The sequence below is a fragment of the Scophthalmus maximus genome, chromosome 14, assembly GCF_022379125.1.
Source record: "Scophthalmus maximus strain ysfricsl-2021 chromosome 14, ASM2237912v1, whole genome shotgun sequence".
NCBI lineage: Eukaryota > Metazoa > Chordata > Actinopteri > Pleuronectiformes > Scophthalmidae > Scophthalmus > Scophthalmus maximus.
This window is the reverse complement of record NC_061528.1, coordinates 8,069,949-8,083,560: the sequence shown is the minus strand read 5'-3', so window position 1 is coordinate 8,083,560 and position 13,612 is coordinate 8,069,949. Positions and strand designations below refer to the sequence as shown.

The 13,612-nt window shown below is 44.0% G+C and overlaps 1 protein-coding gene across 1 annotated transcript in view; it reads right to left on the bottom strand.

Annotated features, from left to right (window-relative positions):
• col4a1 (collagen, type IV, alpha 1) overlaps positions 1-13,612 on the bottom strand; it is a 33,149-nt gene that overhangs the window by 18,226 nt on the left and 1,311 nt on the right. The window lies entirely within an intron of this gene.

The following is a 13,612-nucleotide window of genomic DNA, read 5'->3' as shown; positions in this document are numbered from 1 at the left end:
GCTCTAGAGGGGGTCTTTTATATTTACTACTACTTTACCACTAGATGTCACTAAATCTTACACACACTTAACCTTTCCGTTGATATGATGAATGTGTTTGGAAACATCCATACATCTACATACAGCTATGTTATCATTCATTCGAGATTTAAAGATAGGACTGACAAGCGTGCATTAAGCATACGGTCATACAGTCGAAACCGCCCCGTACGAGCTATTTCTGTAAACGATGCTGAGAGTGTTGGCGGTGATGATGACGGTGAACAACAAACAAACACAGTACAGTTGAAGGCCACAAAATCAGAAATAATTAGCTGAAAAGTGCTTAAAAAGCCCCATAGAACTAAAAGAGAAATGAAGATTTGTTCACATACACTTAGATGATTTGATCCATTATTGAAATGAATGGATCAACTATAGCAGCTTTAATTTGACTGATTATACTGTTGGAAACAAAGAAAGGCTTAATATCAAGGGACCACTGATTAACTTTGAAGCACTATTTCCAGGCAGAAGAACATCATCGCAGCTGGTTTCACCCTCTTAGCCCCCCCCCCCGCCTGCTTCCTCCCCTCTGGGGTCTCCAGAGGATGGAGCCTGAAAACTGGCCTCAGTTGCCTTGGCTCTCTCTCTTTCATTGCTCCTCTCCTCCTTTTCCCTCCACCTTCCAGCTGTTGCTAGACTCACGTGCAAAGGCGTTGCAGCCAAAATGCTGTCAGGGCTTTGGACAGGCTTGGGAGAAGAGAATGCACAGCTACGCTCACCACAAATATTTCTCTCTGCCTGTCCATCGTTCTCACACACAAGTAAGTAAACGGCTCCATTACGATTCATCTTGATCCCTTCCCAACCTTCTAAAACTTACATCTCACACATAAGTCATCCTTAATTCTACATGTTCCATAACTCAGTATCCATGTCCATGTTTTCCTTACATGCAATCTTCTATAACATACCTGATAATTGAATCAATATGCGGCCCACATAAACCATGGGAAACCACGGGAAACACACTCCACTCAGGATCTTGGGCCCCCGACTGCACACACCCTTTCCCAGTGCACTTGTTCTCCTCCTATTTGCACTGTATTGCACATGTGTGGCCGGCTGCACTATGTCATTTCCCATTCCTGCTCTCTCACACGTCTCCATCTCACTTCTGGTTCCTTAATTGTTTCTTTTTTTCAGGCCACAGGAAAACTTCAGGAACACCTGCTTCAGATCAGATTAGTGTCGCGAGACAAACAGCAGAGAAGGAATAGGAATTCTGACAATTAGGCACATGTGTGTTTCATCACGGCGAACCTGCAGGCTCACAGCATAAAGAGCTCCTGGTTGCTGGATCAACGTGATCTTTTTCCTCCTCTTTTTTAAGGCACGCTAATGCAATGAGGGAACACGTTTGCATTTTGTCAGCACCAGCAAAGTAAATCACAGCTGCTGAAGTATTGCTCAAGTATAACCCTCATTCACCTGTTGCTCTTTGTCTGTGTGAGGTGTTTTTTTTCTTTGTCTGCAGTTTCTGTCGTCCAACTTTGAGACACAACTTTAGCTGAGCAGAAATTCCTGCATGCTGGTGGTCAAAATGAGACGAAACGACGCTACGTGTGCTTGTGATGTGGTGTCTACCGCTGGAGATCGGCAAACACAGTATGGGGTAGATCAAGCTTTGCACTTCTTTGATGTCTCCCCTTTTTTCCCCTCCAACGTCCGCTATGTATCGTCATAAACCCAAACACCAGATGGGAGCGATGGTACAAAGGACCCATCTGTCATCTGCACACAAAGAACATCTCGCTAATGAATCTCGCAGCCATTAAGTGCTTGATAATATATTTGGTATCATGGGCTTTTCATGAACGAGACCTCATCATACAGAATCCTCATGTATATTACACGATGAGGGTCCTCACTATCTTGCTATACCACAAGCCATACAGTCTATGTCACACAAACCCCATGAACAGAGACGGTGGTGGGACAAAACAAATCTTATTAAGTACTGTACAATCCTCAGATGCTTACGTTATTCCTTCCTATATGGGGCATTCTGCAAAATGAGTGCTTTCACGTCTACACTTTAAGTTCATCTATTTAAAAAAAGACTTGCACAGTAATGGGTGTGCTCACGTGGGATTTTGCTGGAACCAGACTGTGAGAAAATAAATAGATGAAGGTGACGTTACTCTGCCCAAACAGCGTGATCGTCCGCAGAGCAAACAGACTGAGCAGAGGCCCCGAGGCTCCGCAGTGATGAGTGTTGATGTCCACTGTGAATATACAGAGGCTGGTGAGTCACCGAGCTCTGAAGAAACTGTCTCCGAGCCAGTAAACCTCTCCGGCAGACGGCCTCACATGTCTCCTGATGGGTGTTTATAAGTCCAGATGGCAGGCCTGGATGTCACCAAACTGCGAAATTTCAATGTGGCGTATACTTCCATTACATTTACTGGGTGCCGCGCAAAAAAAACGCCATGTCCTTGTTGTTTGAATACAGTGACAGTGTGTTTGTGATTGATCACTGAGGTCGGAGCGGGCATGGAAACACAAAGAGCCAACAAAAGAAAAGGATGTAACTGCCAAGATTTGTGCCTTGCGCACAGAGGCACATTCACAGTCCTTCATAATGTAGAACTGATATAGTATCTCAGTGCTCTGTGTGTGTGTGTGTGTGTGTGTGTGTGTGTGTGTGTGTGTGTGTGTGTGTGTGTGTGTGTGTGTGTGTGTGTGTGTGTGTGTGTGTGCGTGTGTCAGAAGTTTCTGGTTTCAGTTCAAGCCTCATCCCAAAAGGCCTGATGTTAAAACAACACTTGCGTGATATGTCTGACACTGTTAGATACGTAAGTCCGGCAGTGAGATGAGCTCAGGAGGGAGGAAGTGATGACTAATGTTTGCTCTCAAGATTACAGGTCTCAGCCAGCAAGAGATGCCGGTCCAGAGGTCCCAGCTTAACGTAAATCAAGCATTAGTGCTTGAGCCGTCTTAACTCAATTTTGTACAAGGGGAAAACAATGGAGGGAAAAGGGAACAAATGTTATTTAGCAATTTTTGTAGCTATCGCCAAGGCAACTGGATTTCCCCAAACCTACAAGGGGCTGGGTGGGGGGCTCCATTTCTTTGCAGCCTGCAGTGTTAAGTCATTCAGTTTGTCCTTGTGGCTGAATGACTCACTGCCTCTGTTCTTCTTGCCAAAGTGGGCAAATCCACTCCTCATGTTGCGCAGCCAAACTCTTAACATCGCGGGTGTACTTCAGTGTCTCCTTAAAATGCTCAACTGTGTTATCTTGCACGAAAGATTTACAATATTTTCCACAACTATTTTTACCCTGCTGTTCACATTGCGACCGCAGGTTTCATGAATAGTATTACAACAGTAGTGATTGTTACCACATGGGGGCAGAAATGTTCCCATGCATCACTGCAGCGTTCCACATTGACAGAACATTTAACAACAGCTGTAGGTGTTTCTCTGTGTTGCCCCTCCGTGTTAAGGAAAAACGAAGAGCAGACAAACATCTGGTTAATGTCATCTACAGGATTTTTTAAAAAACGACATCACATTCCGGCCATAACCTCCCACTACTGCTGAAGTATTTCATAAATCCCAGTGATAAGCGTGGGAGGATTTGTCATTTCAAATCCCTCTTTGCAATTTAAAAAAAACTTACATTTTAATATTCAAAACGCACAAATGAGAAAAATAGAAATGAAAAAGTAGATAAGAACATCAACATTTACTTTGTATTTTAGAGTTTTGTCAGGTATTCATGCTCTTCTTTTCAACATTACATCTGAAGTCACTATACAGTTCCATACCTTTACCTCAGTTACTCCCTTAGTGTGATTGGGTTTCCCCAAATCTATCTTAATATAATACTATTTTGACTTTTTTTATTCTAATCATGTCTCATGACAAAAAAAAGGGGTGGAACAAAAAATGTTCACATCAACAAGTGCAACCTCATTGTTTTATTGTGAGCCACAAAGCTGTGGAGATAATTGGTAAATTGCAGGCTGGGTTTCTGTTATGAGTTTGCACCAGTGAAAAAGGCCCAAAATGTCTGAGATTGACTTTCATTTTCGATATAAACAATCTAGCCTTCACTTGGTTTGGTGTTTACTTTTTCAGGCAGTCCACTGTTTGAGTTAATTTCAAGTTGGCTGATTTAGTTGCTCTTAATGAAAACCCGAGGAGATTTTGGCTTTGAGCTCTACCAGTAAATATTGTGCAACGCGGCTAAATTGATCGCATCCATGAACTTTCACATGAACATCTGGGTCCGTCTGTAGATTGAGTGAGTCCCACTGTAATAACAAGGCGTAATACACCTCACATGCTCCTGTGCCCCTCTTAAAGTCAACCTCGTTTCCTTCACAGATAACTAACGTATCGAGGCCACATACACTGCATCAACATTATGAGCCATCAAACGGGAACCTGCTCTGTTACAGTCAATTTAGCAGCCTGCCATACATGTTTTAAAACCTGTGTAAGTCACTCCATAAGGACACGCTCGTAGCACAGATCACGGTTTCCATATGGAGACAATCAGGATAGTTTTACTCCATAAACGTCAGCAGGAGCTCACTTGGCAGCGGGCCTCATTAGGCAGCACTAAATGAGACAGTTAGGAATCACACAGCGATGCAGGCAATGCGCTGCCTTGTAGTAGATGAGGCAGCAACAGCATAAACACAAGCACATGTGCACGGACTTGAAAACGTACACCTACAAAAGGCAAACTGCAGCTACGCTCAGCTGAGTCTGACGTCACAAAAACTGCATGACATCAGTGTCTCGGTGCTGGTGAGTCCAGCTTTTGGTATTTGTGTGTTTTTTTCAACACAATCAGTAAGACTGTCATCAGTCCTCAGCTACACACACTGAAGCAGCAGATAAGCATTATTATTAATAATAATAATGATAAAAGATTAGAGGAGTAGAGGAGGAAAGACCATTTCTCTTTTTGCTGCTCTGACATTCCTGGTACTGAGAGGCTGGGATGAAAGAATAGAAGTGGAGGAGGAGAATATTCTGTCAGACTGCCTTACTTGGAAGACAAGGCTCCTGGTGGAACTTGCTCTGTAAACAAGCATGTGTGTGTGTGTGCGTGTGCATGTGCGTGCGTGCGTGTGTGTGTGAGAAACTGGAACAGCACGATATGAAACAGCATGTTTCAGATACCAAGATATGTCAAACTTTCCATATTAACTGCTCCTGTGAACTATAATTATAATTATAATAATAATAAATTTCATTTCAGTCTCTTCTTATCAGTCCGTTAAATTAATATTTCAAACCAAAGATTTAAAGTTTTAATTAAACTAAGTGAGCCAACTACTAACTAAATATGAGTGTTATCAATTTTCTCATTTAACTCCAGGCAAGAAAACAAATGAGCATCATTTTCCAAAAATGATGAACTGTTCCTTTAACAAATGCCCACCACACTGCAAAAAAAGGTCTGGAGGACACAAGGTACTGTAGCCCCACAGTGATACCTAGAGACGTATTATATGTACATTGTACAATAAAACAGGGACATGTTCTCTGTTTCCTTTAGTTAAGGAGTCCTGCAGCGCTTATTTGCTGAGACCAACTTGATGTAAAACATGTTCTGTTCGAGCTGCAGGCAGCAGGTATTCATTTACCAAATAGAAATAATTCAGGGCTTCTGTAACCAAAAGCAGATGCATGTGCTGAGAGCTGTTCTCTCACACTCACACACACACACACACACACACACAGGCACACACACAAACATAAAAATGAATCCCAGGCACTGAGAACATCTATGAATTAATAAAGCTTAGCGAGCGTCATGTGGTCACATCCTTAAGTCACACTTCAGTTTCCCAGAAAGCAAAATCTTGGATTGTAAGATAATGACTGAGCGGGAGAATGAGAACAAGCATATGCACACACACACCTACACTCACACTCACGTTAATGAATAAAGTTAACAAATGTACTCGTCATTCACCAGTCGACTGATGCGTGACCGAGCATGACCGGGTTAATGTTGCCTGTCAACGCATTTGGGGCCAGCTAGCGGGCTCAAGGTAAGAATGCAAGTAAGAAAACTGCCTCAAATACATCAACCACTTATCGACGTCATGCAGGTCTATGCGCTAAAATTGAACGTCTCTCTCCACAAACACTGGGATAAGCGTAAGTCAACAGTGATTCTGCGGTGAAGCCAGACATGTCCAGCTGTGGACATGGCAGCGAACACACAGTTCGTCCGCTGGGACTGCACAAAGTTATTGAACATGTCAGCAGACGTGACGCGACACGAAGCAGGGACACCGTACAGTCCTCTTTAGCAAAAGACAGCTCCAGCCGTGTTGACAGTCCGCCCAGGAATTCTCACACGCAAAATGAACTCAGGAAATGGGAAAAGTGTTTCGGGCAGTTTCTCAGGCCCTGCTGGTTGGCACAGTGGTACGAAAACCCTGGAACTGGCCGAACGTGGGATAAGTCCAGCTGCTGGGAAGGGACTCCAGAAAACTGCCCATCACTCACTGTGGCCCACAGAAAACAGGAGGTGTTGAAAATAAAGAGATCAGACTGAAGCCAAGGAGCATTAAATCAAAAAGTTCACTAGTTACTGTATTTGAAACATTAAAACCGATTTCAGTTCATCAGCTGTCAAGACCGACACCTAACGCAACTGCCCGCCTTTCACTCGGGGCAAATTCCACATAACTAATGGATCCTATTCAATATTCCTGCCTTAGATCACAAAGGTCCATGACCTCACTTTATCAGCTAGTCTGTCTGCATCCCATCTTGACCAGTCACATGACCCTCACTGGCTCATCCTGTTGACCTGTAACCTCTGGTCAGGCCATTAGAGGGGATTTAGAGACGTTCAAACAGAGCTTTCAATGTAAGGGTCATCTTGATAACTCGTTTCTCTGTGTGTGTGTGTGTGTGTGTGTGTGTGTGTGTGTGCGTGTGCGGAGACAAACTGTTACCTTGTTAACAAATTAAACCAGACTCCTACTTATCTTTTGGTCTTACGAGGGACTTTCCGGCCCTCATTACGGCACAAACACGTGTGTCTGAAGCTCTATGTTGGGGACAACATTAGCTCTCAAATGCAGATGGAGATGTTGCGCCACACAAAACTTAAAAAACCTTACAACTTAAATCTGTCCAGCAAGCGGTGGGATGTATCTTTGCTGCGGCAGTGTAGTCTGGACTTTTTGATTTGTGTGCTGTTCACTTGCCCACACATCACTGGCCTGGGCAGTTATTGTTCCACATTTTGAAAACAGTGCAACAGTGAACAAACAGTGAAAACGAAGAAAAAAAACATTCCTCAACAATCCCACAGGAACAGGATCGGTCCAAGTCCAACTAATAAACACAAGCTTCAAATAGAAAATTCTCCACACTTCTTTCTCCCGTGCGCTTCTTTGCAACTGGATCATTTTTTTGTTCAGAAATCAAATCTGACCGTAAAATAGAGCAGACTTTGTACTTTTTCTCTGAGAACAAGTCAGGTACTGAGGCAGTGAGAGGGAAGAGTGGAAACAGAGAGACGGGGGGAAGCAGAGAAAGCAACAATGACTCTGTTAAGACGTTTGTTTTCTCTGAGAAAGAGCCAGTTCAGTTCACGTGAGCGGCTGCCGAGCTCTATACAGTAAGTGCTTCAACTGTGCCTCCTGCTCCTCTGTCAAGATGTCGAACTGTGCCACAGGATGTGGAACTGAGGAAGCCATTCTTGCCTTTTATGCTCACAAAGACAAGAAGGGGTTGGGTCGGCCTCCAGTTTCTCTCAAGAGTGCTCTGGTATCTGGGAATAATGTCAGCACGTGGAGACGAGGAATGACCTCTGTGACACAAGTAGGAACCAAATGCATCCAACCGGGAATCTTCTCACGCAAACTCCTCGTTTTCCAGTTGTGTTGCACAGCTTTTTTCACAGTGAAAAAAACCCGACACAAGTTTGAGAACTCCCTCAATATCCAACACACACATTACAGGAAGGATCTGGGATGTGAGTCAGTCTTTTACATAAAGAAGCATGACCATCACTGTTATTCGAGGTGACACAATGCCTCCACCTGGGAGTATACTTATACAGGAAGTGTGTGTGCAGGTGAGCTCCATTTCATACCCTTGGTTTCATGGATTAATGCATGCTGCACAGACGTTGGTGTCGTTGGCTGAAAAGAGGGTTTCCCACAGAGCTGTCTCACATACGTTCTGAAGTCCGGACATTTTCGGAAACCTTTCCTGCAAAATTTCCAGAAAATGTCAGAGTGACCACTGAGCCCATGTGAGAATAGTGAAGCCTTCCCAGCCAGCAAGTGGGCGTGTTGATGACTGCAAGCAAAAACTCCAAAGAAGAATTATTAAAGGACAAACTCTAGAAAATGTCTGGAATGTATGTTTGAAAACAGCCCAAGAGTAAGAATAAGTGTGAGAAAGAGAGGAAATTCCAGAGAGCCAGTCACTTCACTCCCAAGTCTGCAACAAACGAATGCATAATTGAGCTCTTGGACCATATGATTAAGTTGATCGGTATCTAATAGACAGAGCTGCTCTCCATTGTTCTCCTGTTTCCATACCAGGCCTTATCTCCAACACCAACATCACGTCACTGCCGTTTGAACATATAGAGAGACGAGACTTACAGATTTCACTGCCTTGAGGCTTTAGAGATGCCGAATACTGACAACAGATCTGCCTCAGCTAAATATTACATAATCTACTAGACTCAGCTGTGCATTGAACGATTTCCTCCTCTCCTGGTGTGAATCGCGCCACGGGACCGGCTGAGCTCATTTCCTACTCAAAGTTATCTGATTAAGCCTTTTTTTTTTCCTGGGATGCTTCAATAAAGTTACGGCTACAATAATGAACAATTCTCATTGTCCGGCAGGTCAACGGAGCCCAGCTGCCGGCAGCAGCATAAGGAGCAACACGGACGGAGATGAATAAAGCATCTGTTCTTCCAGGAAAGTGGATCAAGGTTCTGGGATACACGAGGCACTGTCAGGTCCTCTGAATTACAGTGGGATCCGACTCGCAATCTGCTTTTTCTATCAGTCCGCCTCCTCTGCTAATTTAGTGCAACAACAGTCCAGTACTACCATGTCTGGTAAAAATTCAAAAGTAACTCAAGCTCACTTAAGATGAGGAGAGCGTGCAGGAATAGTAAAGGTCTACAGTGAGAGGTGTAGGGAGCAGGCAGAGTTAAAAACCAGACTACGTTACTTGAGACATCACGGTCATGTTCACCCGACAGAAATAAGACACATCTCCGTTCATCTAACGCTAACAGACATGTACAACACACATGTCGCATTCTGCCAGCAGCACTTTTTAGTTAACTTTTAATGGGACATATATGAAGCATGGGACTGTCTCATATATCATGTGGTCTCTTTTTTCCCCCTGTTTTCATCATGGCTCAATCTGCCATCACTAAATCCATCAGTTACCTGCTCAACTCACAAACAGACCTTCCTCTCTCATAATTATCTCTCAGAAAACTAGAGATTAGTGCGTGTGTGTGTGTGAGAGAGGAATCCATAGGTGTGTATAGCTCCCTCTGGCAGGAAAATCTTGTAGTGGTGTGTAGCGTGTGAGGCCTCATCATCTAATCTCGTCTTTTAATGTGAGAATGCTTATTATTTGCGAGCAGCCAATCTGTGAAATTTCGACTCAAACATGGGAATCAACTCAATTTCAAAAAGTGTTTGAGAATTTTAAAACTTGTGTAATCTGAAGTCGGCTGTCACCAAAAAAGAGGCCACTACCGGAACCAATTTTGGGGCTTCATTTCAAAACATTAGTTCTCTGCAGCATCTTGAACCTGTTGAGAAATAAGGAGCCCCGTACGTCTGGAGAAGCCATGTGTCGTCACCACATGAACCAAACGCTTGATGAGGACAGTTTACAGGTTTGGCTTGATGAAGTAAATCTGCAGGATTGCTTTCCAGCTCAGGATACTTGGAAGATTCCCAAAAACGATAAAACCACAGCACCACATGAAACAAGAGCGGCAACAATGTGAGGTGAAGCATGGAAAAAACCTTCGTCAAGAATGGATGTTATGTAAGACAAACAAATAGTTTCCCAGAGGTTTCATGTGCTGATGCTGAACTCTGATATCCGAGACGCGGTTGGATGAGTTGTATTCATCTGCTTATTTGCATGTTACCGGTCTCTTTACATTTCCATTCTGTCAAATAAAGGCAAATATTACCTCAAAAAAGTGCTTCAAAGAAAAAGTTTTGAACATCAGTCTGACTAACATTACAAACATTTGTATTCTATAGAAACAGTGACTTTTGTATTGCACCTGTCCTTGTATGTAAAGCAGGACAAGACAGACGCTTTGAAAACAGCCAAAGAGAACAGCTGAAGAAGATGGCAGCCAAAAATTCACTCTTTACTTCATTTGGCCCACGACAAAGGAAACGTAGAGTCGTTAATCTAATGACACCATCATCTCTGTCTTGATTATCCTCCATGGCAGCAGTGAGTGGAAGTGCAGGTCCAGGACCAGAAAGTGAGACTAACAGATTTGCTACGGGGTGTCATCTCCGGCTCCGACACACATTCCTCCACTTGTGGGACTCCTAACCTCATCACCTCCCTCTCCCTCCCTCCCTCCTCCAGCAGCCTCCTTCTCTATCACTCTCCACCTCCCACCTCCCTGTCAGACGGACGTATCCGTTACACCATCTCTGTCCAAACCACAAATGACATTTATGACTCACCCAATTTCACAGTTAAATGGCTAAATTGCACTTTCACCATATCGCTACACGTCTGGGGAAGTAAGCAAATCTCAGGGAAAACACTCAAGTTAATTTGGGGGGAAGTTGGAGTGAAAATGCTAAAAAGAAGTGTTTTATATGTAAAACATGAAATGCAGCTGTGACTAATCTGAATGAAATGCCTCCTCGATGATGCTCACAGAGAATTGAAAAGGACTTTACCATGCTTAACCACTTTTAAATCCTCTCCTTACTTGGCACAGACAGGGAGCTCACACAGTGAAACAAAGGGCAGAAAATGGGGCATACCTGCCACACTACTTGAGTATTAAGGTCAGAGAAGAATTATCTTTGCCACCCAGAGATGCCTGTCAAAATACAGACACACGGACAACCACATCTCTTCCAAATGTAGGCATTTTTACAACGCTGGGGACAGAGGTCGGGCAGGTTGTGTCTTCCCAGGGTGCTTCGCTTGGTTGGTGGCCAGTCCCGGTGACGGAGTGACGGAGTCAGCTGTTGTCTCTGTGGGAGGTGTTGGGGAGGAGGAGGCTGGTCCACACGATCAGGCCGAGACCAAACAAGTAGCCTTGTCTGCACTTTGGGCAGCCGCACCAACAGAACGAGTCTCGATCGTGATTCTCAGCTTTCAACCAACAACACACACACACACACACACACATTCCTCAGAGTGTGTGGGGATTAACAGCTCTCGGAGATGCCGCCTTCATATTTGAGTTGTGCTCATCGTCCCTGGGGTTCACCCTGTCCTGGAACATCATGGTCAAGCCAGTAGCAGGAACCTGGCAGCACAGAGAAGTTCTCTTCTCCCACCAGCAACCGCCTCTCCCCAATCCCTCCAGCCAACATCCCACACACAAACTCTCACTCCAGGAATCTGCAAATCTGCCCTTCTTCCTCTTCCTCCTCCTCCTCCTCCTCCTCATGCTCCTGTAGGAATTACTGATGACTCATTCTGAGCAGATTAAATGACCGCCAGGGGAGAGGAACTCTAAACAGTGCAGAAATTCACCCAGGATCAGATGATGTAGTGAAAAAAATGGGAGCAAAGGTTTTTACATAGATCTAAATATTAGCTTGTTGCTTCTTAAATAAAAGTCAGCCTGACCCGTTCCATACTTGCAAAGTGCTTGCATGCATTCGTGGTTGACGGTGTTTATACTGTATATTCACTCCTGACCTTTGTTAGGCTCCACTGATTGTGAAGGAGCCTAAACAGGAGGCTCTGATACTCAGTCAACGTCACATCTCTGTGTACATGGCGATAAAGAAGAGGTAAACACACCAAAGCGCACATGAGCTAAATGTTTATTTCTCATACCAGATTTCAAATTTATGGAAGGACAGGTTACGGAGGCAAGGAGATATTATGTCTGGACTGAATTTCAGCCTGTAAAATCGGTGTCACCGCTCTGGATGTAACTGATAAGTGCGTCGCTGTGCAGCTTTGGACGGATGGAAGTCCCAGACAGGGCCACAAACTTCCTGTTCTGGATCACCCATGGGTGGATGGGAAAACATGCAACTCCCGAAAAAAAACAAAAAGGAAAAAAAATCTGAATGATGAATTACTCCAGTTTTAATGACGTCACCTGAGCAGTGACAAGATGTTCAGCCAGATATTCACCCCCTCTGTTCTCCTCGTCCTTGTCCAGATATCCTGTGTCTGTCTCCTGTTTGTGGATGGAAGTTACTTCTGCGGCTTTGTTTAACCTGATATGTTGGCTCCCTGCATCATTCGCCTTTATCCCACCCTACTCCCCCAATCGATGCTCAGTCTGGATGGAGATAATTGTGAACCATAAGGCGAATAATGATTGTTCTGTTGATGAAACATCCTGGTAAAGGGAAAGTCAAAGCTACTCTGCCCTCTCAGAGCTGACAACGTAAAGCTCGGTGACAAGCGGAACCTTTCCTGTCACATACAGTATTGTTTTAACATGTAGATCAAGTGTCATTCCTGAGTTGACATGTGGAACCATTATCCTGAATCTGTTTCTCACAAAAACAGTTTTTCTGTTGGCGCTTTGTGACGACATCTCGCAGCTACAAGCCATCACAGCTGAAAATATATCCTTAAGATGGAGAAACTCTCCACAGGCTCCCTTGTGAGGTGTTCATTTTCTCCAAAACACCACATATCGCCCAGTTGTGCAATAAAAGCGAATGATTAACAGCCTGCTCTTCCACATCTTTAGACTTCATGCAGCGTCCCGCTAATGTTTTTTAGCCCACTCACCTGGGTTTTTGCTATTCTCATGTGGCAGATGTTTCCATTGGAAACTCCACCCACACTTTAAAATAAAGCAGCACATCTGACGAGCGCTCTGTTTCAGAGGAACCTGACCGCTGCACTACGTTTCAACAAAACGTCCAACAATGCTGAATCTCAACATACATGATCATGCCACTCGCCGTTAAGTCTCTTGTCCATTCTTTAATTTTCTGATCTATCAGCCATTTGACCCGATAAAGGTTTGCGGATCAAAAGCTGGGCTCCTCATTGAATTGTTGACCTAAATAAACAGAGGCCACCAATGTGAGTAGGGATTCACCAATCGAATATGGCAAATCGGTATCTGCCAATCCATCTAAATTACCGTTTGTGTCAATGTCATTTTCAAATTTGGCGTTTCTGGTACCAGAAACATCTATTCAGTCATGGCAGCTCATCAACTACATCAAATTATGAGTTCCACACGGACAGGTTTGCAGAGGAAATATGGGAAAATGACTGCACGGTTGTTGGATTGGGACTTGGTATCGGCAGATATCCTGAGTAGGGCAGAATTTTTCTAAGTTGAGTCATATTTGGCTTTTCAATAAGAATATTTGACATTTTGTTCCT